This window comes from Caretta caretta, chromosome 5 (genome assembly GCF_965140235.1).
Source record: "Caretta caretta isolate rCarCar2 chromosome 5, rCarCar1.hap1, whole genome shotgun sequence".
NCBI lineage: Eukaryota > Metazoa > Chordata > Testudines > Cheloniidae > Caretta > Caretta caretta.
The window spans coordinates 18,798,884-18,826,528 of NC_134210.1; the positions used below are offsets into that span (position 1 = coordinate 18,798,884).

The 27,645-nt window shown below is 42.2% G+C and overlaps 1 long non-coding RNA gene across 1 annotated transcript in view; it reads left to right on the plus strand.

Annotated features, from left to right (window-relative positions):
* Positions 1–27,060, plus strand: part of LOC142071989 (uncharacterized) — a 57,506-nt gene extending 30,446 nt beyond the window's left edge. The window contains exons 2-3 of the long non-coding RNA XR_012668273.1: positions 25,953–26,049; positions 26,629–27,060. This is a non-coding gene — a long non-coding RNA (uncharacterized LOC142071989). The remainder of the gene's footprint in view (positions 1–25,952; positions 26,050–26,628) is intronic.
* Positions 27,061–27,645: the final 585 nt, after the last annotated feature.

Below are 27,645 nucleotides of genomic sequence, written 5' to 3' on the forward strand. Positions count from 1 at the left end.
ATGAAGATAATCGCTAATGGCTCAGTTGTCTCCTCAGTCAGCTCCTCGTGTATTCTAGGATGTATTTCATCAGGCCCTGGTGACTTGAAGACATCTAACTTGTCTAAGTAATTTTTAATTTGTTCGTTCCCTATTTTAGTCTCTGAAGAAGGACTTTAAAGAGAAGCAAGAGTTTTAGACGTATAGGCCAGCACAACCTGTATGGCCCTGCTCTTCAAGGAAATGCTGGCCCTACTCCAAAGTCAGAGCTGTTCAGCCATGTGCTGGGGCACTCCCCAAGGGTTGGGATACCTGGGAAGTGAATATCACCCACCCAGGTTGTTAAGAACTGCCCTCTTTCAGTGAAGGAATACCCTAGAGAGCTATGTGAATAACTGGTGTGGGTTGCTGGGTTATTTTTTGTTTGGTTGGTTAGGTGTTTTTTTTTTGGTTGTTTTTGTTTTGCTGGCAAACTGAAAAATGTCATTTCCAGTCAACAAAAATGTTTCATCTGACCTGAAATGAAACATTTAGTTTTAAAAAGATTTTTAACCTTTTTTCCTAATAAAAACTGAAGTAAAATTTGGAACAAAAACCTTTCAAATTGAGAAACATTTCGTTACAAAAATGTCAACATTTTTTGGGGGGGGAAGTGGCTTTGAATGAAACAACTCAGCAAATTCGACACAAATTTGCGGAATGTTTTGGTTGACCCAAATATGAACTGTTCAGTGGAAAAATTTCACCCACTTCTAGTGTCCCACTTAAGTTGCAGGCAGGGCCTTTTGTACCAGCAGAGGACTGATCAGAAATTGCCTCAACATGCACACAGCAAAACTGCCAGCCAGTGCACCATCACTGAGTCTACATCCACAGCCCACTGCTACCAGAGACTGCGTTTGCTAACTGTCCTTCCTTTTTTCCCTTCCTAGGAAGTCATGTCAGATCCCCTGAACATTGTTCAATACGAATTATGAGCTCAGACTCTCTTTCAGAATATGCTGAAAAGTGAATGTTTTCAGGTAACGCTTCAGGCTGAGGCCCAACCTCTGTTTTTGTGAGAACAATTTGCAGCTAAAATTGAATGCCCGGTGGTGTTAATCCCTAGCACTGTCTTCTTTAACTACCTAACTTGCACCTTCAACCAGCAAGAGGCACATTTCAATCATGAGCTGTAGTTCAGAAGTCAAATATTTTGCACTTATGAGAGTAGGACTTGTCAAGCAAAGAGCTCAGCAATTTGCAAACAAGCTTCCTGTTCTACTGGTGGCTATACCAAGGCACAGAGATTAAGTCAGTGGTACAGCCAGGATTCCCTGCACTGGCAATGGAACCCAGTTTTAATGTGTTAATATTAGGCCCTATTTCTCATTTATGGTTGCAGATGCATGGAGCAACTTGGGCGGAGTCACGAATGAGTATTAGAACAGCTAATGCGATATGCTGCTATGCACTAATATCCGTGCTGTATGTTCTGTGAACTTTCCATACACCGAATATAAATATCATCTGACAAAGGAATGAGCCTGTTAAAGGAAAAAATTGCCTCCAACTCTACAATGTGGATAATCGGGCTGCACTGTATTATCTGTTGGATTTGATTCTCTGTGTGTTATTTGCTGTCCGTTTTTGTTTGTTTTTTTTTTTATTTATGTTAGAAATTGATCTACAGAACACTTCATTTTCTTACCAAGTAAATCAGCAAGAAAATTCATCATATTTCTGGACTCTCAAGCCAAGGAGGGCTTTTCATAGATTTTTAAGGCCAGAAGCAACTATTTTAATCATCTAGTCTGACCTCCTATATAACACAGGCCTTTGAATTTTACTCCATGATTCCTGCATCCAGTTCATTAACCTTGGGGCCTTGGGGGAAGGGGTGGAGTCGGGTCATGGCATGGAGCGGAGCAGCGGTCCAGCACCCCTGGGGGAAAGTGAAATGTTGGCATCTCTGAATGGAGCAAAGTTTCCTGCAGCAGAACCAGCTGGATGGCTGAAAGCACTAAGAAGCTCTGCAGTGAGCCTGGAGAGGAGGTTTAGTGAGAGTGATGCAAATGCACAGTAAGCCCAGAGAAAGGCTTTTGGAAAGCCCTGAGATAGGGCTGATAGGAAGTGCTTCAGGAGGCAGTCAGGGGTCCATGTAGCCAGACCTTGACTGTTTATTAAAGGGTGCCTGGACCGGAACCCAGAGGAGGGGCTTGGGCCTGGGTTTCCCTACTGACCGACTGAGGAAGATAGGATGGAAGCCTCTGGACACAAGAGGGAAGGGGTATTGAAACTCCCTGATACAAGTGGTAAGGACTAGAGAGCCTGGAATTGGGAGGTTAATGGACTATTGGTTGTTGGACTGTTTGTTTATCCCGGAATGGCGGGATTATATATAATCTGGATGGAGGGCCGAATCTCAAGAAGAAGCAAACTACCTCAGGGCTGGTGTGACTGTCAGCTGACAGCCATGCCAAATAGGAGGAGACCCTGCTGTGGCATACCCTGCTACAAGGGGGCAGGCTGACTGGTGAATCACACTTACAATTGGGTTTTGGGCCTGTCCAAAATAAAGAAAGAGGCCACTTAGGAAATGTTGATCCAGATCTAAATTAGATTAGTAATCACCATACAAATTTAGGAATGTTTGAATCCAGGGTTTCAGGTTCAGCCATCACTACAACTTTAAACACAAAGAGAAACTTAGAAGGTGTGAAACCATGTGGATCGAAACCAAAGAGAACATTTTCAGAAACCCTTATGAAGCAACACACTGAATTTCTTTTGGCTTTCATCTTGACTACAGATAACTATAATCTGATGCACCCTGACATACAGATCCACGTACCACCAGAATACACACAGGAAATCAGCAAACCAAAGTAACTCTTAACTGTGCTTTTTTTTTTTTTTAACCCAAAGAAGCCTAAGTAAATTTCCCAAATCCCACTGACTTTCAGTCGGTATTGGACACACTTCACACTCCTCTGAAAAACATGCAGTTTTGGATATTCAGTATTTCTCGTATTCATTAAAAGGCTCCCACTGACATGTAGGTCAAAAGAGATCTAGTGATTAGAGTACAGACTCAGAATTCCTGTATTTTGTTCCTTACTCTTCCATTGACTCAACCTTCACATTTTGCAGAGCTAACCTATGTAACCATGTGACCTTATTACTATTAACCTCCTTATTCCTTCCCTCTTCCCACCTATTGATTGTCACATCTTGTTTCTTGATTGGGGTCTTTGGACTCTACCACAATACAGATAATAACTTGCTTTTGATCCTGCCTCTCTGTGCCTCAATTTGCCTGAGTGGAAATAAGAACCTCTCACAGAGGTGTCAGAAGGGTTTAGTTTGGGCCACCTTCTTAACACCCTTGCATTAAGTAGCACCTCACTCTGCGGATTAATTTTCATGGATACTCACAGTGTGAGGTGCTACTCAGTGTGAGTAATGATTCAGTCTCTGGCAGCCTATCATTTAATCATTGAGATTCTCAGGAGGAAGGCACTATGTGGTGGTGCTCATTCATTCATTTCAATATTACTTTGCCGGTATTAGGTCTAGAAAGAGTTCAGATCTATCTGAGCAACTTTCTCAAATAGCTGGTGCTCAGTGATACTTTCCTGTTCAAAAGTCAACCCCAGCTCTGCCTGTCTATGGTTTACCCTGATATAGAGTTCAGATATTGATTGCCTGAGGAGAACTGTGCACCAACAGGTTTATCTTTACATAACTCCAGCCCCTGTTAAAAACTGAATCACATGAAACCATTACTCATGTACAGCAAGCAGTACTGTTATGCAGGAAGGATACTCTTCCAAAATCCATAGCAAGGATAATGTCCTTGGAGATAATCCCTTTTGCTGAGTTCTTACTGCAGGATTGCAAAGTAATCCACTGGTAAGAGCAGAGGTTGCATTCTAGCAGAAAAATCTTCTTAAAACATTGGCAACTCAACAGGGGATGTAAATCCAGGTAGCTTCTCCTTACTACCATTTGACTTACAGCTTGTGGTTAATGCAACCAATATCTGCTCAGGTAAAGCATGGACAAACAACGTTTAGTGCAGCATTTAGAGAGCAGCTGCACCATACATGGCTAGATAGTCGCAGGCCTTACTCAGCTTTGCAGGTGAGTAAGGGGGACGACAACAGTTTCCCCCACACCCTTACTTGGACCTGCTCAGATTGTGATTCCAGCCAGAGAGGGGAAGAGCAAGGGCTATTCAAACACTGCAAGCAAGTGGGTAGGGATGAGAAGTAGAAGCTCTGGCTCCACCTCCTCTACTGGCCAGCCTAGGCGGTTGGCTGGGCACATTAGGGGACTAAGATGCTCCATGAAAAGAAATGAAGGGAGCACAGGAGAGGAGTTTTCCATGAGTCTCAACTTGTGCTCTGCTTCTGGAGCAGTGCAGCTGTGGGTCACCCCTTCATCAAGACAATTAGCCCCTAACAATCAACACAGAAAGCCTCCCAATTCTTGGAACAATACTCCTTTCTACTTCCTCTGCCCCCTCTGTTTCAGGGTTATGCTAGAAATATTTGCTGTTGCTCAAACTGTCACCTTCCTGCTGTGTGAGCTTTCTCCAAGGGAATATTGTTTTTCTGCATTTACAATTCACTGACGTGTGGTATGCATGCAGTTCAGATTACAGGGAATGCACTAACCCACTTTCCCAGCCACCGCCTGAGTGCTGAGCCCTTCCCCTGAGAGACTGAAGCACCGAGCAAGCTGTGCCCAGCCACAGGTGTACCCTTGCAGGTCTGATAACTACAGATGCTGAAAGGCTTGCTGAGGAATGAGAATGAAGCAAATTAACTGGTGATGTGCAAAGAATGTAGCCTGAGTGAATAGAGCCATCTGTGCTTCTTCCCAAGCAAACACAACCACCTTTAAAGGAAAGCCACCAGGGTGTTTGCATAAATATTTCATTTTGCAAAGTTCAGCAAACGTGGAGAAACGACAAAGTTGGGAACTCGCACACTCTCCCCAGGTATTTTCCCCCCATTGTGGGTTTTTTGCTATTGATCTCAAAGGTTAAAAATTCAGACTGCCAGGGTAAAACTACTTTTCAGTCCCTTGCATTGATGTGGCCATTGTGCTCTATTTCACTTTCAAAGCTAGTGATGGATTTTTTGAATGAAACTTTAAAAAAGAGAGGTCCTGTGTGTTCTGCATTAACGATCCCATGCCACTGTTACTAAGGGTAAGGGCGCTTGAACAGCCATTTCTCCTCAGCCAACCAGGGGGGACTGTTCTGTGTGTCAATCAGTTTTCTACTATCCAGCGCCAATGCTGGCAGAAGCATCTTCACTGGTGCTGCACTCGTCCATGCCCCATTCTGTATTAGTTTTGCTACTGAGGACCCCTGCACCTATGCAGAGCCTCACTAACTAGTGTGGCTCCCTGCAGCTGAAAAGGTACATGGACTGAGTCTGATTGTAAGAATGGGTCCATAGTTTGTGAAGCACTTTAGGATCCTTCTGGATGAAAGGAGTTTTGCATGTTTTACATAAATATATACGAATATTTTATTATGGATATTCAAAAACCCATAGACAGTATATTTGCGGCAAATTTAGGACAGAATAAAGATCTTCATTGACTTAGTTTTTAGGGTTGATTTTAAAGGATCACTGAAAATGTCTTTACACTAGTCTCTCTTATTGGTGTTTGGGAATATGATGCTAGAGAACTCTGCTTTTGCTAGGGGAAAAAAAAAGTAACGAAAACACTAAAATATGAACAAAGAGCTGTCATATTACAATTGGCTCATGAAAGGTGTTGGCTAATAGTCAGATGGAGACTTCAGAATTTCACTTGATCCGATGGCAAAGTCATCCCAACGGCTTGCTTTAGGAAAAAGACAGGGATGAGAGGAGTGGAGAGTTGAAGAGACACAAGTCAGGCAGTGCAGTAATTGGCTGGAAGTCATTCCTCAAATCTACCTCAAAGACCATAACTGAAATAACTGTGATAACCTTGCTTTAAATTTTAATGACCAGCTCGGTGCTCCTAACAATGAATCATCGTTTTCAAATGTTCCATATGATTAGGAACTACATGCTTGATTGCACTGTGGATGAAAAGTGGAAGGGGGAAAAAACCCAGCACTTGTAGCTTGAAAAGACAAAATAATGATTTGGTTGCAGGTGTTTTGTCGAAGCAAAGAAAGGAGAAACCTTCTGGGTAAAAGTGTCCTTTGGAGAACTCCACAGTCAGAATCATTTTTATTTTTAAATTAGGTGAGTGCAAATGAGGAAAGCACCATTCCAGGGGGGGAATGCTGTTGATGAATTTCCACTCTAAATAGCTAATAAAATAGCCTAGATGTGCAGTTCGATGAGGAAATTGAATTGGTCCAAAAGAGAGATTTCTGCTTTAGTCAGTCTCTTGGACTGAACTTCAATTCATGGCATTTTTCCCATTAACTTCAAGGGGAAGAGAGTGGGATTCAAATATCTTGCAGATGCATTCAAAAAGAGACATAAATTCAGTGGTATTTATGAAAGCCTCCATTAGCAAATGGAGCAGGCAGGACCGGCTCTAGGCACCAGCAAAGCAAGCAGGTGCTTGGGGTGGCTCAATTCCAGGGGCGGCATTCTGGCCACTTCCCCCCCACACTTTTTTTTTTCTTTGCTTGGGCTCTCAGAGCTTGGGGTGGCAAAAAACCTAGAACCGGCCCTGGGAGCAGGTCAAATCAAATGTAGGCCCTGATCCTGCAAACACATACATATGTTAACCTTATAGTCAATGAGCTACTCATGTGTAAAATTAAGTATATGCAGCCGACATCTTCAAGAATCAAAGCTTTAGTGGGTTTGAGAATCTGATCCTTTCTCTTCCAAATGGAATTCACAAGAGGTAGCACAGACAGAAGATGAAGAATGCAAGGCAATGAAATTGGCTGGCAATAGCTAACCTTCTTTGGGTCTGTTGTAGTTCAGATACAACATGCACAGGGTGCCCAGTGCAGCTTCTATAAAGGTTATGTGAAATCTGCGTGTACACTGTACAGAGTGAAACCAGGCAAAGCTATAATGAGAAGATGGTAGTGGTGCAACCCTTTCCGCCTTCCTACTCAATAGCCCAGGGGTTAGAGCTCTCATCCAGGATGTGGGAGACCTGGATTAATATCTGTATCTGATTCAGAGCAGATACATACACCCAGATCTCTAACTTCCCAGCTCAGTGCCCAAACCACTGGGCCACTGGGTAAAGGGCACATCACCACCACCTCCTCTTCCTCCTCCTCCTGGCTGCCTTTTGTGCAGGACAGGTGATGTTGAAGAATGCCTGCTGGATCTGGCCACGGAGATGAGATAGAGGAATGCCTTGTTTGAGAATCCTACCAGGGCGTAGGTGTGAGTTAGGTATTGAGCAGCTCAGTGGTGTCAGGACTTAGGCCCCTAGGAGACTTTACACATGGAAACTTAGGTACCTAGGAGGTTAAGTGCAAATAGGACTAGGCAGTAGCTGAGCAGTGGTTTTGTGAATGCAAGTGACACCCAAATGTTGAATTTAGGTACCTAAAGTGTCAGCTAGGCACATTCTGATAAGTAAGCTGGAGAATTGCAGGCTTGGTGAAACTACCATTTAATGGATACATAACTGGTTAAACAACCACAAACAAAGTGTAACTTATTAATGGAATGATGTCAGATTGGAAGGAGGTCTCAAGTGGGGTTCCACAGGGCTCTGTTCTGGGTCTGGTGTTATTTAACATCTTTATGAATGACCTGGATGTAGGAATAGAGAGCATACTGATAAAACTTGCTAATGACAAAGATGGGGGGGGGGGGGGAAGATTCAAACACTTTGGAGGAAACTGGAAAGGATCCAGAGACAAGTGACAAAGATAATCAAAAGGATGGAATGCAAGCTATCTGAGCAAAGGCTGAAAAAACTGGGTATGTTTAGTTTGGGAAAGAAGAGACAAAGAGGGGACGTGATGGCAGCCTTCAAGTACTTGAAAGGCTGCTATAAAAAAAGATGGAGAAAATTTCTCTCTTGCCACAAAAGGCAGGACACAAGGCAATGGGTTCAAACTACAGCATAGCAGATTTAGATTAAATTGCAGGAAAAACTTCCTAACTGTAAGAACAATAGGACAATTGAACAGACTACCTAGGAGATCATGGAAGCTCCTTCTCTGGATAGGCTAGATAGCCATCTTTCTTGGATGATTTAGACACAACAAATCATGGCTCTTGGCACGGGATTAGACTAGATGACCCCTGTGGTTCCTTCTACTTCTATGTGTCTATATATATCCCCTTTGTGAATCTAGCCCTAAGCTACTTCACACCTCTCTGTGGCAATGCAAAGGGTTCTGTTGTGATAAATGGTCCTACAAATTTACCCTAATTGTCAGCTCTACTGCAGAAAAGTGGGTGTAAATTCATAAGATGTCACAATAAATAAACAATAAATAACAATGAATGTTGATAAGTAAAGGTGCAAAAGCAAGACAGAAAGTCTGAATTAGTCCAAAGAAAAAGGATTACTGATTTAACTCATGGACTGTGTTACAGTCATGCTTGGTAAACACGATACGTGTGGAATCAGAAATCAGTAAACCAAAATTGATGTGTCAGAAATTAGGCCTAATTGGTGGAAATAATGAGCTGTTTCACCCATCACTCCATTTTGGTGTCCTTCAAGAGACTTTGAGGAATAAAACTGGATACTGGAGCAAGTTTCACTATCCTGTCTGTCACCCCCACCATCTGCTGCAACCCCAGACCTTCATCATCCTGATCCTGAGAGATGTCCTGACCAGACTGGGCCAGAGAGAGAAAGCCAGATGACCTCACCACCTCTACCAGTTCTGTATGAATCCCAAACATCTGGGATGATAGACTCTCTCCCTCTCCTTTTTCCTTCTGTTTAAAAAGAGCCTGGCTTAGCCAGGCAAGACTACATATTTTGCAAGCCTGTGAGTAAAAAGGCAGCTAAAAGCAACACCCTAAACAGCTTGACACTGTATAAGTTGGCCTGGTCTTGGAGTGATTGTTAGGACAGTGTGCTGTGCCTGTCTTTTTCCAGCAGTGAGGTTGCACATGAGAGTCAACACCAGAGACAGAAGCTGCATTTTCTATCTTTGCTGTTCTTTTCTCTCTCCCTTTTGTATGTGTTTGTCCTGTTTTGTCCTCTTAGTAAACTAGATTGGACTTTAACAACAGCAACAATAAAAACTCCAGCCCATCTTAACTAACTTCTCTTTTCTCCAAAAGGACAGTTATTACTATCTTTAATAAAATCTAAGAGATTGTCAAAGGAAGGTTTTTTCCTTCGAGCTAAAGGGAAAGGGAACAAGAGATGTTGTTAAAATGAAAGCCTTTATTTAATACTTTGCATTTCAAATGCTTTAACTATTTTTCTTTCTTTTCTGTATCTTTAATTAAAATTTAAAAGGATTTTTAATGGTGTGTTTGCTGTGGTACTAAGCAATCTGAGATCTCTGTATACCAAACCCGAAATCTTATTTAAAACTGTTTAATGCTGTTCAGTGACTGGATTATGTTAGTGCCTTTGACTTTTTGGGCCTCTTTATTCCATCTAAATTAATACAACAGTCCTTAAAGTGGAAGTAAATTATATTTGCACATACATTTTGGATCCTTCACTTTGCTAAAATGATGAAAAAGGGGCCTTTGTGTACATTAGAATTAGGCTCGATAAATTCCAGATTATCGCTTCTTTGTAATTTTGAAATCCTTTTCAAAGCTGAATATATTAGGAGTTGTTTGGAAATTCTTTAGTTTATTGAGGAAGCTCATATTTTAAAAAAAATTCTAAACCTTTGTTCTACAGTATTTGCTTAGGGAAGAAAAATCTATACCTATATTTGCGGCATTATTTTCTTTAGTGTTTGCATTAGAAAGAAACGGGGAAAAAATCAAAGCAACATTGATTGTAAGTCCACTTTAATATTTATTTAAAGACTTTTGTCAGTACCTTTTTATCTAGTTTAGATGAGGTATTCCAGAAAGCATGAACCTTTGTCTCACTCAGCTTTGATTTAGATTGCAGCCCGTATTGGCTTATTCCAAACTTCTTTCTTAAACAGTTTGTAACTGTTTAACTGCCCACTAAATATACTGTCTGCTGGATGTGTGTGGAACAACAATAGTGCCTAATGATTATCTAGAAAAATCCCAGGTCATCCTTCCTCAATGTCTCAAAGCCTAGAGGCAAATTTTTCTATATATAAAGTACTTAGATGCCCCCCCCCCTCGCAATCTTTGATATATTTCTCCCCTAACACCCTCCTAAATCAAGTAGGTGTTACACTACTGAGCACAGCAATGCCTAAACCCCTTTCCAAATTGGGCCTAAGTGACTTGCTCAGTATCACACAGGAAGTCTGTGCCAGAGCAGGGGCTGGAGCCCAAGTCAGCACTCTAATCACTGGACTATCCTTTCAAACAGCTGTCATTTCAGGAATCACTTGAGGGAAAGGATGAAGGAAGCAGGATCTCAAGCATATAGGGTCTAGTAGAAGTCACAGAGACAAGAGCGGGAGAAGAACACAATGGGAACAGTAAATTATGGAATGAAGGATGAGTCACCCATCTGTAAAATGGGGATAACAATATTTCCCTCCCTCACAGGGGTGTTCTGGGGACAAATAAGATAAAAATGGTGAGGTCCACGTAAGTACCACAGATAGGAGAATAGAGAATAAGGCTAAAGCTGAATTGCGAGAACTAGCATAAGCAGCTTCAGTTCTATACAGATGACAAGGGGAAGGCTGCAAATGGATTTGATAGGGCGATGCATGGTAGCAGCAGAGTTATGCATTTATGCTTTACAGCTTACTAAAACATAATTGCCCCTTTAAATTTACATCTTGAAAATTAAATATGCTGAGATTAGCCTTCTAGCTTGTGACACTCTGGAAAATAAGTGCCAATATGGTTCTGTACACTAAGTATATAGTATATAACTGTCTGATTATTTTAATCCAAACAAAACAGGCTCTGCCGGAATTGAGGATGCACTGGTATTTTAAACGAACAAACAAAAAATATTAACTGGCTTCTTGAACAAAAAAAAATCTCTTTCTCTCTCCCCTGTAGTCACAGCTGTTATCCTTCATATTGTTTTGGCCTTTGGCTGCGGCTAGTTTGTGATCACAAAATGAATCTCAAACCAAAATACTGGGAAGGTAGGCAGTTATATTTGCATTATGGGAGGTTCTCTGGGCCTGAAATTAATAAGTGAGGACTTGTTGCCAACTACGCTGTTCCTTTACATATCATTCCTTCAATCTGCTATCGGAATGAATGACTGTTGCACAGTGGTCAGTGTTATTCAAAAAGTCTGTTTGAATATTCTGTTTGGGATGTCTGTCTCTGTTAGAGCTGAACTTCCCTGTGGCTCTGTGGGGGTGCAGGCAGCAGGAGTCAGCCAGGGAGTTTGCTCATCTGTGATTGTTATACCGTGATAAGCCTGTTCCTGGGTTACCTAAACCTGGATTTGTTTTGTGCCTTTACCCATCTAACACAAAATACCAAGGACATGAGTGAGCATATATAGGACGAAGAGCCAAGACTCAGGACTCCTGGGCCTTACTAGTTAAAAACCAGGGAAACAAATATTATGAAAATATTTCAAACCATGAGATGTCAAAAAATGCCATCAACATTTTCAATTTAAAACAAAATTGCAACTATTTCTCCCACTGGCTTTCCCAGTGACCTTGAGCAAATGCACACAGAAGTACGGTGCCTCAGTTTCCCTCACGATAAAATCAGGATAGTAACTACCTTACATTGAAGTTAGGAAGATTACTATTTGCACAATATTTTGGGATCCTTTGGAGTGATAGATCAAGTAGCACTATACACTGTCAATGTTTGCAGACATAACTTTGGGTGCTCCCTCCCTTTCACCAAGCTTTAACCCTCAGGAGCTTTCTTGACAAGGCTGAATATTTTCATGAAATATCCTTGGCACTTACAACTATGGTGGTTTATAGGAACTCTAAGTGCGAGTCACAAAGGAGACTTAGTCGCTGTAACAGAAGGCAGACCTATGGATTACCAGCAGAGAGGTCAGTCCAGCTTGGACCTCATCCTGAGTGCCAGGACACCCTGAACTAACAGAAAGACTGAATCAGAGGCCCAGACCACTAGGCCTTTTGACTGACTAAACCACATCACTACTCCCAGACCCTCTATTTTTTTCTAGTTTGAAATATAATTTTTCCTGTAATCAAAAAGCGTAGCTTCAGTGTGGTGAGAAGATGTCGGGGAACCAAGGTTCATACTTCAAACCACAGCCTTCTTGACAAATACAGGCAAGTGAAAGCAAAATCTACATTTGCTAGAGCTCTCTGGCCAAGTGAGAATCCAGGCTGGAAATCTCCAAAAAAGAAAACTGGGTGTCTTTACACTTCTTGGAAGTTCAGTGGGGAACTCTTTTAAAAATGTCAACCCAACATATGCTAAAACAAGTGGCAATAAATGTTGAACTCCTCTTTAGAAGCTGAAAAAAACAAAGTAGCCCCTGAAAACTTCTAGGCAAGCAACAGCATTGTACATTGACTTACAGGGACTGCAATGGATTCATCACTTAACTCTTGGAGCACCAATTCATATTTCTGAAGGTTAATATAAAAGAGTAAACACATCAAATCAGGTTTCAGAGTAACAGCCGTGTTAGTCTGTATTCGCAAAAAGAAAAGGAGTACTTGTGGCACCTTAGAGACTAACCAATTTATTTGAGCATGAGCTTTCGTGAGCTACAGCTCACTTCATCGGATGCATACCGTGGAAACTGCAGCAGACTTTATATATACACAGAGAATATGAAACAATACCTCCTCCCACCCCACTGTCCTGCTGGTAATAGCTTATCTAAAGTGATCATCAGGTGGGCCATTTCCAGCACAAATCCAGGTTTTCTCACCCTCCACCCCCCCACACAAATTCACTCTCCTGCTGGTGCTAGCCCATCCAAAGTGACAACTCTTTACATAATCAAGTCGGGCTATTTCCTGCATAAATCCAGGTTTTCTCACATCCCCCCCACCCCCATACACACACAAACTCACTCTCCTGCTGGTAATAGCTCATCTAAACTGACCACTCTCCAAGTTAAACCAGAACATCTGGGGGGGGGGGGGTAGGAAAAAACAAGAGGAAACAGGCTACCTTGCATAATGACTTAGCCACTCCCAGTCTCTATTTAAGCCTAAATTAATAGTATCCAATTTGCAAATGAATTCCAATTCAGCAATTTCTCGCTGGAGTCTGGATTTGAAGTTTTTTTGTTTTAAGATAGCGACCTTCATGTCTGTGATTGCGTGACCAGAGAGATTGAAGTGTTCTCCGACTGGTTTATGAATGTTATAATTCTTGACATCTGATTTGTGTCCATTTATTCAGGGTGGGAGGAGGTATTGTTTCATATTCTCTGTGTATATATAAAGTCTGCTGCAGTTTCCACGGTATGCATCCGATGAAGTGAGCTGTAGCTCACGAAAGCTCATGCTCAAATAAATTGGTTAGTCTCTAAGGTGCCACAAGTACTCCTTTTCTTTTTGCACATCAAATCAGAGGCTCTGAAGACAGAATATGATTTAATTAGTTATGGTCAGAAAAACAAATTTAATTAAGGAATGAATAGTTAGCACGTATATAGCAAAACTGCTGTTGGGTATAATATATAGGTAATTATTAATGTCCCCATTTTACAGATGTTAGAGAGTGTTAAGTGCACAACTTTGCAAATCCTTAACAGTTCCGACACATAAAAATAGTTTGAGTTCAATAACAGTATTCTCATGAGTACGAATGGCTCAGATGAGTAAGAATTTCAGGATCAGGCACTAAAGGCCAGCTCCTCAAAGGTACAGAATCATCAAGTAACAACTATACAGTTAGACAGCAAAGGATCATAGCACCGAACGTCCATGACCATGCCTTACGGCTTTATTCCAATGCTCCAAGAGCTCCTCACTGATCTGATTCAGCCAGGTTAATCCTGGGTGACCACATGACTGCTGGCAGGTAGTGACCCTCTCCCCCCCATCCTGACCTCAAGTCTGATCTTCAGAGCTCCGTGTGCATGGACCTTGTCTCTGAGGCAGACAACATGACCAAAAAGAGCCTGTGGTCAATGATGATTGCAGTCCTCTCAAGGCCCATTCTCAACGATACACCCCTACTATTGATAAAGTCAAACCAGTTTATATCCTGTAGTCACCACTGGCAACGAAGAAACATATGAAATGCCTCCAGCTTCCTGATGTCTTCTCTAAGCAATGTCCATATTTCAAACCCATATAAGAGCATTGGAAGTACACAGGTTTGATTAAATCCATACTTTTGCATATAGTCTTGTCTTCTTTTGGCACCTGACCTTATGCAGGTCCTTCATGACTGAGGCTGCTAAACCAATTCTCCTTAGAATGACTGACTGGCTGCGCTCATTTGATGACAATTTATTGCCTAGATAGTTAAAGTCATCCATTATTTCCGCAGTCTATCTGGAAGCATAGATGTTTTGTATCACAACTTTTGTGCCAATATTCTGGATTACATTTGAGGATCTGGGCCTACTTTGCTTGTCCCAGGCCACAGACAGAGTCATTGTTTGGAAGGTTTAAAATTCAGGACGACTTCCTGGCTTGCTGTCCTGAGTTCAGATCACTAGGACGTGACTCTTGTTTAATCAAGCAATTTCGTTCTGAGACAGTTTGATGTGGTATGAGTTCACATCTCATTTAATTCAAACTGCTGTGTGCTGGAGACCGAGATTGCTCAGGGGATTGGTAACAGGCCAAAGAATCTTTCAGACTGCTTGAAATCCAACCCAGCTAGGTAACCCAGGTTAGAAATGATTCAAAGTCATTAATTTCTAAAGGATTTTCAGAGATCTGTATAAAGTGAATTAGTCACAGTTCAGCTCATGGTGGAGTGAAGCTACCATCACCCTTTGCACTAATAGACACCTTTGTTGGCACTCCCTGCAAGGACAAGTCCATAGACAGAAAGGAGTAGGGAAGCTTGAGTAGCCACTACCTAAGATGTACCTGTTCTACTCTTGATTTGCAAGGTGCTGAACACCCTCAACTCCAATCTGATGCCAGGCCCTTATGCCAAAGTCTAGATAGCCATCTCCAGACATGTCAATACAGCATTTTTCACAACCACTAACGGATTCATTTAAAAGAAAAACAAAACGCATCTGTGGCCTAGATCCTCAGATCCGAACTTCTGTGGGAGTTAGATGCCTAAAATACCTTTGAGAATCTAGGCTGCAGGGAGAAGGGGGATGGTAGATAAAAGATAAATTACATGAGAGAGAGAGGTTTTCATAGATTTTAAGGCCAGAAGGGACTATCAGATCATTTGGTCTAACCTCCTGTACATAATAGGCCACATAATTTTCATCCAGTTACTCCGGAATTGAGACCAATAACTTGTGTGGCTAAAGCTCATTTCCTGAAAGGCATCTAGTCTTGGTCATTTGTTCCAATGATCATTACCTACAAGAAATGAATTTTTAAATACTGTAGAAAGGTTTATAACCTACAAACTTTTCTTTCAGGAAAAAATGTGTGCTACAGATACGTATACCAGGAAGGAAAAGGAGAGCTTTTCTATAGTTAAACGTTCATGAGAAATGTTTATGGTTACATACTTATTTTGGTAGTTCCTTATTGGGTTTATTTGTTGTTGTTGTTTTTAATTTGCTTTCATTGACACTGAACAGATTAAAAGGTGGAGGCGGTGTCTGGAGTGAAGCCCAGGGTGCAGATCACTGGTGGAAGGCTGACTAAAAGAAGGAGCCTCAGTACAGAAAGTTGAAGAAGTGTGAGCTGAAGTTGCTCCAGGCCTAAGAAGATGAATGAAAAAAGTTGTGGATCTGCTTTATGTGTACCAACTTTTCGACCCTTTCAAGGGTCATCCATCACTGGTTGATGGTTATGCACTGAAGTAATTGCTCAGAATGTATTAGCATTGTACTGATGATACAGAAGTACTGAAAATGTCAGTTAAAATTAGCACAGCCATAATCAATGCCTCACAGCAATAGTTTTACATTTAGTAGGCTACAGTCTTTTCCTACAGCAAAGGAAGTTGTACAACTTAATTATGTTTTGCAAGACTTGTGTTTCTGAGTGGAAACAATAATAGAATCTAGAACCATTACAAGCTTTCACACAGTGATATCATCTGCCAATTCTCCTATAAAATAGGCAGTTGTGTTGAGCATACACTGTAGATAACAGACAAGTTGTTATTTGCAACTGTGTTCTGTCTGTATCATGCTGACATTTGCATTTCTTTAGCACCTATCACCTGAGATCTCAAAAAGCTATGCAAACATAATTTAAGACTCACAGTAACCCTATGTGCTACGTGGGTGTTGTGAGATATAGAACTTTGGGCTCCAAAATCAGAGTTAAGCCACTTGCAACCAAAACAAATCTTTATCAGTGATGAATAGTTGTGGCATTTTCTTGATTTCTTCGAGAAGCAATCGTTGCCCCCATGGTAAAGCCTCGAATAGGTCAGCGTGCATCCAGAGGTGAACATAAACAAACCACTATGTATAGCAAACTTTTAACTAGTGCAGCATCTAATGCTTTGCTAGAGCCTAGCGAAAGAACACAAATAAAAAGTAGCTGTGAGCAGAGTTCAGTTTCAATAATTTTTCCACCTTGTCTCTCTGTCTCCCCCCAATAACTGTGGATGGCCATGAGCACCAATTCTAGTCAACCATGTAGTCCACAATACATTTTGGCGACTTAAGATGCTGCTATGCCAATATAAATGCAGGATATCAGAACAGTTTGGGCTGTGATGGATCACTATTGATCACACTGATATTCATGACAAGGCCTTTCCTACCTACAGAATTAATTCTGACTGTTAAAAAGAATTTTAAAAATGTTTTTTGCTTGTTTGTGTTTAAAAAGAAAAGGATTGTCCAAGATTGCAACTCTGTAGGTATCTGAGTTTCTGAAATAACCACAGGTTAAGAGCCAAAAATGAGAGAAGAAACAGTTAATACAACTTATAAAACCAATAACATGCTCCAAAAAAAGTGTAGCTGTTAATAATCTGCATTTTTGAGTAGTTGAAATCACTTTGCTTTTGGCCTCGCTCACTATGTACTGTTGTGATATGCTGTAGGATCCTAAGTCTTGATGAATAACAGTAATTAAATGGGAGAGTGATCCGCTTGACTAACAGTTCCAACTTGCTTTATTATATCTTATCAGCATGCCCAGCTAGTTCAACTCTACGCATCCTTTCTAGGACCAGACTTTTCCAGAACTGAGTATTTGTATTTAAATTCCAGGCACTGTTACCATTACTGTATGTTTGTTTGCAATAAGTGCATTTGCAAATGATCATAGTGGCTTGTAAATTACAGCCTTAAAAAAAAGTAGCCAACACAGTGCAAGCACTAATCACCCAAGCAATTGTATGGTAAAATTGTCCTGTCTTCATCTCCCTCTCACTCTGCCATTAAGTCCTTTTGCTCTTGTCTTAATTTAAGCCTCCCTCTTGCAATCTGATCTGTGCAAACAGACTCTGGCACTTGTGCAGAGCCCTATTGACGTATTCTGTGTGGGGACTGTTTGTATTGATCCCATAGCAGGATTGGGGACAGAGGCTGTAAACTCTTCAGATCAGGGAATTGATCCTTGGTGCTCTATAAGTAGTAATAGCTCTTCATTCTCACACACTATTACCCTATACTGCACAGGCCACTAGATAGGGTGATGGCTTATGACTCAAGCCACCAGGGTTCTATTCCTGCCTCTGCTATTGATCAACTGTGTGACTTTGGGCAAGTCAGTCTACTTCTGGTTCCCCTGCCACTGACTGTCTGTCTTGTCTTGCTGATTTGGACTGTAAGCTCCTCAAGGCATAGACTGCCTCTTAGCATGTGTATGTATAACACCTAGCACAATGGGGCCTGTAGGTACTACTGGAATACAGATAAAAAAGGTGTAAATTAGGTTCACAGAACACAACTCTGAAAATCTGGCACTTCAAGTTATATGTCTGTATAGGTCTTTAAGTCACCCCATGCCACTGTAACTGAGCATTGTAAGCCCTTTGGAGGCAGGGAATGTCTTTTTGCTCTGCGTTATACAGCACCTAGCAGAAAGGCTCTGGTCCATGGTGGGGCTCCTGGACACTCGCAATACATTAACTAATAATAGCGTATCTGCTTATATCATGTGTTTGTGGTGGAAGCTGTCCTCTCTGGTAGTTTGTTCCAATCCCATCCTTTCCCTCTGGGTGGAGAAGACTTTATCTCGACTGTCGACGTTACAGCAATACACTTATTAGTGAGCAAACAGTCTTCATTGCTAGCAAACAGGCCAAGTGTCCCTCCAAAATCCTCCCTTAGTCACCAATCAGGGCACATTTGTGCTCAGCCTGAGTCTTGCATACAGTGCAATGCAGGTTCCTATTAGCCGCGCACCCAGGGTGCCCTCTAGACCTGACCAACAGCCCTGACTCAGGCTCTGGACTTGCAGTCTCCCTAGAGTAGTATCTGTCCTCTAGCCCATGCAACACTTTATCAAATGGCATCCCCATCTTTCAACAGGAAGAGAGCTGGTGGCAGGAATCATGGGTGGGATTTCCCGCCAGCTCTGTAGCCAGCTGGGGCCACAGGAGGTCAGCTCTGCTCTCTGACAGTCCCCAAGTCCATCAGTGTTCATGGGGAATAGGGCTACCCCTTCCCTATTGCTGACATGTGTAGGGGAGACCTTTGTAGACTCTCTCTAATTCAAATTTTGAAAGTATAAAGGGGACAAACAATGTGAGAAGTTATCTGTGAAAGGAAATGAACACTATGTCTTGTCTCAGTGCTGTTTGGACGTCATATTTTGGTTCTATTAGCTGTGGGCTTGTGGGGATTTTTTAGCAAGTCCACTCTGCAGTTTTGTAGAGTTGTTTAAAAATTAATAAAGAGATTGTAAAAATAGAAAATGCTATAACAGTTGTAACCTCAGAGGTGCTGCTAATGGAGACATCTGTAGGGCTAAAGGGCCTTGAAGATAATACTTTATTGTAGTAAGGATCTCCATCTATTTTAAGAAGAGACTGTTCAGTCCAATCAGCCCTCCGGAAACTATTGAGATGGAAATTGATGAGAAAAACCACTGTAACTGCAAGCAGCCCTGGCTCCTGACTCTTTCTGGAAAATATGCTATAGCTCAAACAGAAGTGAGGGACTTGATGCAGGAATTGTTGGATGAGATTCTTCGGCCTGTGTTATGTAGATCAGAACAGCTGATCATAATGGCCCATCCTAGCCTTAAGATTATGCATCTGATCTAATTATGGAAATTGTGAGGAGAGATAACCAATGAAAGTAGCCTTACCTCTTCCTATGCACTCAAGGCCTTTTAAGACTCCAAGGCTGTGTCTACACTATGAGCGAGGGGGTGTGATTCCCAGCTTGCCTACATATACTTATGCTAGCTCTCATCTAGAATGCTATAAACAGTAGCGTAGCTGTGATAGTTTGGGCAGCACTGGCACATGCTAACCACCCTGAGGATGTATCCATGGGACTCGGGGCGGGGGAGAAGGAGGGTTGAGTTTGAGGCAGCTAGCTTGTGCTAAACAGCTACACTGCTTTTTTTCGCTGGTTAGCTCAGATGAGAGTTAACATGTTTGTCTATGTGAGCTGGAAATCACACCCTAGCTCCGAGTGTAGATTTAGCCCAAGTTTGACATTTTGCCATTACGAGGTTTATTTCCTTGCTATATAGTTTGCCAAGCATTGACGTAACCATGCCATGAGCATCCGTCCATTCCTGTGGTGCAATATTTGTCAGTTCTGCTCAGTCAGTTAAAGTATTCGCTGCATCACAGTCACGTTCCAGACAACTCCTTGCACTAACTTCAAGGTCTGATTCAATGAAATGGAGACTCCATATTATATGCTCCATTGTCTTTATAGCCAAAACCACATATGCCAACATAAAAATATCTTCCCTAGTGTATGCAAAACAGCAAATATCTCTTTCCAGTTCTCCCATTCACCCTGTACCTCAGGAATGGCAATAGCAAAACAAAGGGCTTCAGTCACTGTAACTATCTTCCCCAAACACCACATCAATGGGATTAGAAAGGCTGCTAGCACTGTACAAATGGATGAATTCAGCCAACATAGATCAGCATAGTAATGTGCACTTTTATGAGCAAGCTGTTTTCTTTATTCCTGAAATACAGGAGTCTAAGCTCTCAAATGCAATGGGTGCATGCTCAATAATGCTGATTCATGTACATCCAGATGATACTAACCAACTGAGCTGCATGCCAAAGCTTATGGGCCTTACATGTGCTCATGCACTGCTGGACATTTGCCCCAACCTACCAGGTCCCATCTAAGGCAGTTGCAATAGAGTTTTCCACTAGGAGCCTTTACCCAAAGTCCACTGAAGTCAATTTGTGTTGTTATATGGTTTAAACACACTTTGGATCAGACTCTAAAAGCAGTGGAACAGGTCGCAGCTTTCACTCCTGCTGCAACCTCATTCTTCTGTTAGTTTTTTAGAACTGTTCTATTGTATGTTATTTTCACTCAATCAGTAGTGTTAGAATACAGATATTCAGGCCTGTCTGTAAAGGCCTATACTCTAAGAATTTAGGTGTATTCTTATCACTTGGCTAGTTATAGAGATATAAAAGAAAGAATCAAAATCACTGTCTGCCGGTGTAAGGGCCTTCTCTGACTGTGACAGTCTGAGGCCCTGTTCTTAGGCTAAGGCCTTTGGCTAAGCAACAGAGGCAGCCATAAGCTGGGAAGTGACCGATCACATCCTCACATTCCAAACTAGTCATATTGAAATAAGGTGCTATTGGGCTATTAGGAATACAATCCTGTCCTGATAATGCCTATTGCCTCCAGAGAAAGGGAAGTGCCTAGAAAATGTAAAAGGAAACTTAGTTGGATAGCATCCTGTCTGGCAAGAACTCACTTTTCAATAGCTGAGATGTGAAATCCTCACTTCTGTATTGTTTTGTCATTATAGTTCCCACTTTGCTATTGTTTGTCTGTATAATCTCTGTCTGGTTCTGTGATTGTTCCTGTCTGCTGTATAATTAATTTTGCTGGGTGTAAACTAATTAAGGTGGTGGGATATAATTGGTTACATAATCATGTTACAATATGTTAGGATTGGTTAGTTAAATTTCAGGAAAATGATTGGTTAAGGTATAGCAAAGCAGAACTCAAGTTTTACTATATAGTCTGCAGTCAATCAGGAAGTGGGTGTGTGGGTGCGTGTGAGGAGGGGAAATGGGAACAGGGAATGGGGGTGGGGAAATGGGAATCATGTTTAGCTAAAGGGGAAATGGGAACAGGGAATGGGGGTGGGGAAATTGGAATCATGTTTGGCTAAGGGCAGGAATGGGAACAGGGACGCAAGGTGTAAGGCTCTGTGGTGTCAGAGCTGGGAAGGGGGACACGAAGGAAGGAAACTGGAATCATGCTTGCTGGAAGTTCACCCCACTAAACATCGAATTGTTTGCACCTTTGGACTTCAGGTATTGTTGTTCTCTGTTCATGTGAGAAGGACCAGGGAAGTAAGTGGGTGAAGGAATAAGCCCCCTAACAAGTAGATTGGCAATAATGTTCCTGGAATTGAAATCTGGGCCCAGCTGAAGGTTTCCTTGCCACTTACAAAATGCAGTAACCCATTTCCCTGCTTTCTCACAAGTTTATTTTCTCCAAATGCCTTGGTATTTACCTTTCAGCGGGAATCATTACTCAGTTCCAACATTCCTTTCCAATGACAGTATCACTTAGTTGTTCCATTTTCATAACAAGGAATCTATTTATTGCAATACTGGAAAAAAGTGATGATTCAATTAGCTATATAAACACTAACATGAATACTTCATAGGATTCTTACTGTGAATTCTAGCAAAGCTGGTCTAAGTGAATCTGCATACATGTTAATCCAGTGATCCCAATTTGTCTAAGGGATGCAGAAGGACTGTGGCTAGGACAGATGGTCTAGCATGTACTTGTACCTGCATATAGTTGACAGATTTCAGAGTAGCAGCCGTGTTAGTCTGTATTCTCATAAAGAAAAGGAGTACTTGTGGCACCTTAGAGACTAACAAATTTATTTGAGCATGAGCTTTCGTGAGCTACAGCTCACTTCATCGGATGCATTCACTGGAAAATACAGTGAGAAGATAGGCTTGAATAGAGACTGGGAGTGGATGTGTCATTACACAAAGTAAAACTATTTCCCCATGTTCATTTCCCCCCCCCCACCCCCCACTGTTCCTCAGACGTTCCTGTTAACTGCTGGAAATGGCCCACCTTGATTATCACTACAAAAAGTTTTCTCCCCCCCCCCCACTCTCCTGCTGGTAATAGCTCATCTTCATCACTCTCCTTACAGTGTGTATGATAACACCCATTTTTTCATGTTCTGTGTGTATATAAATCTCCTCACTGTATTTTCCACTGAATGCATCTGATGAAGTGAGCTGTTGCTCACGAAAGCTTATGCTCAAATAAATTTGTTAGTCTCTAAGGTGCCACAAGTACTCCTTTTCTTTTTGCATATAGTTGCTGGCTCATTCAGAGACTTCTTGTCTGGCCTTTGGCAAGTCACTTAATGAACCTTGTGCCTCAGTTCCCCATCTTTAAAAAAATTGGGACAAGCACTTCCCTACCTCACAGGATTGTTGTGAAAATAAAATCCATTAGCGATGGCGAGGTGCTCAGATACTAGAGAGATGAGGTCAGATAAGTATCTAGATAGGTAGAAGTCACTATTCCCACTCTTAAACAGGTATTGTTTCAGCTGCATGGTCTCCCTGCAGAATGAAAGCTAGAGCCCATCTTTTTCCCACCCCCAATGAGTTGTCAAGGTTTGTGTGGAGGGTTTGGCTTGGTGAGTTTATTAAGCAGAGGAAAGATTAGATGTTTGTTTAGTTGTTTTTCACTAAGTTGTAATTTTCTGCAGTCAGGCTCTAGTAGATCCATCTGGATAGCGAAAGAGTCTGACTCCACTGTTCCCAGTAACGTCACATTGTCTCTCCTGAAAAATGGAGTTGGATAGCCTCAATATGCACTACATTATTTGTAAGCTTTTACAAAACGGTGTCAGTGGTATTTAATCCTGTCTTTTTTTTTACATAAACCCCACAGTGCTATATCTCATTACTGCTGGAGAGCTCATAACTATCTGGTACAAAGATATTTCAAAATTTCAGAAACCAAATCTCCAAATACATTGCAACAGTTATTAACACTACTTCTTGGCCATTACGGTATCTTTTACAATTTCAAAGCACTGTATAAATCAGGGATCAGTAACCTTTCAGAAATGGTGTACCAAGTCTTCATTTATTCACTCTAATGTAAGGTTTCGCGTGCCAGTAATACATTTTAACGTTTTTGGAAGGTCTCTTTCTATAAGTCTATAATATATAACTAAACTATTGTTGTATGGAAATTAAATAAGGTTTTTAAAATGTTTAAGAAGCTTCATTTAAAATTAAATTAAAATGCAGAGCCCCCTGGAATGATGGCCAGAACCCGGGCAGTGTGAGTGCCACTGAAAATCAGTTTGTGTGACACCTTCGGCACGCGTGCCATAGGTTGCCTACCCCTGGTTTAAATCAATTATCCTTAAGTCTCTTCTTTAAGATACAGAAATTTTCTCTTTCAGGCCCTGGTATGATAGATGACCCTTATTCTCTACCTAACTCACGTGAGTAGTCCTTAAGTACACTGAACTACTGTACTGAGCTCACATATGTAATCATATCTTTCAGTTCTATTAGCTGTCCCAAGCAGCTACGACAACTTGTTCTTGATTCATTCCTAAAGGAATTCTCCTTTTGCTAAAGGAGCAGGGGCTCGATCATGCTACAGTGGCTGAAAATCCCAGATTCAATTCTAGTGGATGAAGAGGGGGGCTTATAGATACTACATATGACCACAGTTTGTTTATATTACTCATGTGAATAACACTTTGTAAGTATGAACCTACAGGGAAATTGATTTTGAAGCTATACTGACTGCCAAAAGACCCCACTGCAGTATATAGAAATAATGTTTCTAGTTCCTTCTCACAGTGCCCCAAAACAGAGAGAAAGAGATGAATGAGAGAGAGAGAGAGAGCATAGAAAATGTAATCACTCACACTAGCCCCGCAAAGACCCAGCTGTGGGAGGATGGAATCCCTAACATCCAGAGGCACAGGAGGTAGAACAGAATGTGTGAAAGCATCAAGGCAGTGGCCCGCTGGAAAATTACAGAACATTTTGCCTTTAATTGCAGGAATTTTCTTCTGCTTCTGCTGGAAAAAAACCAGACAAATGTGACACTGCCCATGTTTCTTTGGAAACATACAATTTTGTTCCATACAATATAATTATGCTTACACAAGGCTGCTGAACAAGCCTTTCACATTAAATTAAACTCCTGAAGTGTTGTAAGATGTACTACTTTGGCCAAAGCTGGATTTCACTCAGAAAGAATTACTCCTGTCTCTTTCTACCTATTCCTGCTTAGTACAGCTGGCGGAAAAATTGATTTTATTTACCACAAAAAAATTCCAAAAAGAAAACAAAATTAAAAAAAAAATTGCTGAATTTTCCAGGTTTTTGTCAGGAAAAAAATATCCTCTCTGAAAACCAAGTTTTAACAAATGAGAACCACAATGTTTTCAGTCTTGAGGTGGTTTTCTTTTTGCAAACCCAGAAATTTATATGAAAAATTCCATACCATCAAAAAGCCATTTACAGAGAAAAAAAATTTTGGTGGAAAATTCTTGACTAGCTCTTTTCTTAGTTCAAACTGTGAAGAGACAAGCTCCAAGCTATCACAGATGTCACTGTAAATGGAGAAGGAGCCATCTAGTTGGCTACATATCCACCAAGATACCTCTTCTTCCATTCTTCACCTATATTTTCCTATTTTTTCATTTTTGCCTATATTTCTCTCTCATGCCACTCCCTTCTTTCATATGTCATATTCATGTTGATACTTCACTTCCATTTCTTTTCTTCTCCTTTCCTCAATTCTATCTCCCTGTTTTTTAGCTTGGAATGTCAGTTCAGACCCAGTGAGCCAAAGCAGCCAACGGCCAATGGCTACTAATATAACTCAGCCCTGGTCTACACTAGGAGTTGAGGTCGAATTTAGCAGTGTTAAATCGATTTAACCCTGCACCCGTCCACACGATGAAGCCCTTTTTTTCGACTTAAAGGGCTCTTAAAATCGATTTCCTTACTCCACCCCCAACAAGGGGATTAGCGCTGAAATCAGCCTTGCTGGGTCGAATTTGGGGTACTGTGGACGCAATTAGACAGTATTGGCCTCCGGGAGCTATCCCACAGTGCTCCGTTGTGACCGCTCTGGACAGGACTCTCAACTCAGATGCACTGGCCAGGTAGACAGGAAAAGGCCCGTGAACTTTTGAATTTCAATTTCCTGTTTGGCCAGTGTGGCAAGCTGCAGATGACCATGCAGAGCTCATCAGCAGAGGTGACCATGATGGAGTCCCAGAATCACAAAAGAGCTCCAGCATGGACCGAATGGGAGGTATGGGATCTGATCGCTGTATGGGGAGAGGAATCCGTGCTAACAGAACTCCATTCCAGTTTTCGAAATGCCAAAACATTAGTCAAAATCTCCCAGGGCATGAAGGACAGAGGCCATAACAGGGACCCGAAGCAGTGCCGCATGAAACTTAAGGAGCTGAGGCACGCCTACCAGAAAACCAGAGAGGCGAACAGCTGCTCCAGGTCAGAGCCCCAAACATGCCGCTTCTATGATGAGCTGCATGCCTTTTTAGGGGGTTCAGCCACCATTACCTCAGCCGTGTTGTTTAACTCCTTCAATGGAGATGGAGGCAACACGGAAGCAGGTTTTGGGGACAAGGAAGATGATGATGATGAGGTTGTAGATAGCTCACAGCAAGCAAGCAGAGAAACCATTTTTCCCAACAGCCAGGAACTGTTTCTCACCCTGGACCTGGAGCCAATACCCCTCCCGAACCCACCCAAGGCTGCCTCCTGGACCCGCCAGGCGGAGAAGGGACCTCTGGTGAGTGTACCTTTTAAAATACTATACATGGTTTAAAAGCAAGCATGTTTAATGATTAATTTGCCCTGGCATTTGTGGCTCTCCTGGATATACTCCCAAAGCCTTTGCAAAAGGTTTCTGGGGAGGGTAGCCTTATTCCATCCACCGTGGTAGGACACTTTACCATTCCAGGCCAGTAGCACGTACCCGGGAATCATTGTAGAACAAAGCATTGCAGTGTATGTTTGCTGGCGTTCAAACAACATCCGTTCTTTATCTCTCTGTGTTATCCTCAGGAGAGTGATATCATTCATGGTTACCTGGTTGAAATAGGGTGCTTTTCTTAAGGGGACACTCAGAGGTGCCCGTTCCTGCTGGGCTGTTTGCCTGTGGCTGAACAGAAATGTTCCCCGCTGTTAGCCACGGGGAGCGGGGAGGGGCTAGCCACGTGCTGGGGGAAGGCAAAATGCGACCTTGTAACGAAAGCACATGTGCTATGTATGTAATGTTAACAGCAAGGTTTCCCGTGAAAGAGTGTACCCATTGCTCTAGAAAATGTGTCTTTTTAAATACCACTGTCCCTTTTTTTCTCTCCAACAGCTGCATGTGTTTCAAGGATCACAGGATCTTCTCCTTCCCAGAGGCTAGCGAAGATTAGAAGGAGAAAAAAAGGCACTTGTGATAAAATGTTCTCTGAGCACACTGACAGAGCACAGACGAATGCGTGGAGGCAGACAATGTAAGAGTGCAGGAAAGCACAAAATGACCGGGAGGAGAGGTGGCGGGCTGAAGAGAGTAAGTGGTGGGTGAAGAGAGGGCTGAAGCTGAAAGGTGGCGGCAGCATGATGAGAGGAGGCAGGATTCAATGCTGAGGCTGCTGGAGGCTCAAACCAATGTGCAGGAAAGGCAGCAGGAGCACAGACCGCCGCTACAGCCCCTGTGTAACCAACCGCCCTCCTCCCCAAGTTCCATAGCCTCCTCACCCAGACGCCCAAGAACGCGGTGGGGGGGGGGCTACTCCACCCAGCCACTCCACCCCAGAGGATTGCCCAAGCAACAGAAGGCTGGCATTCAATAAGTTTTAAAGTTTTAAACTTTTAAAGTGCTGTGTGGCCTTGCCTTCCCTCCTCCAGCACCTCTCCTGGGGCTTCTCTCCTCCACCACCCCTCCTGGGCTACCTTGGTAGTTATCCCCCTATTTGTGTGATGAATGAATAAAGAATGCATGAATGTGAAGCAACAATGACTTTATTGCCTCTGCAAGTGGTGATCGAAGGGAAGTGAGGAGGGTGGTTAGCTTACAGGGAAGCAGAGTGAACCAAGGGGCGGGGGGTTTCATCAAGGAGAAACAAACAGAACTTTCACAACGTAGCCTGTCCAGTCATGAAACTGGTTTCCAAAGCTTCTCTTATGCGCACCGCACCCTCCTGTGCTCTTCTAACCGCCCTGGTGTCTGGCTGTGCATAACCAGCAGCCAGGAGATTTGCCTCAACCTCCCATCCCACCATAAACATCTCCCCCTTACTCTCACAGATATTGTGGAGCATACAGCAAGCAGTAATAACAGTGGGAATACTGGTTTTGCTGAGGTCTAACCGAGTCAGTAAACTGCGCCAGT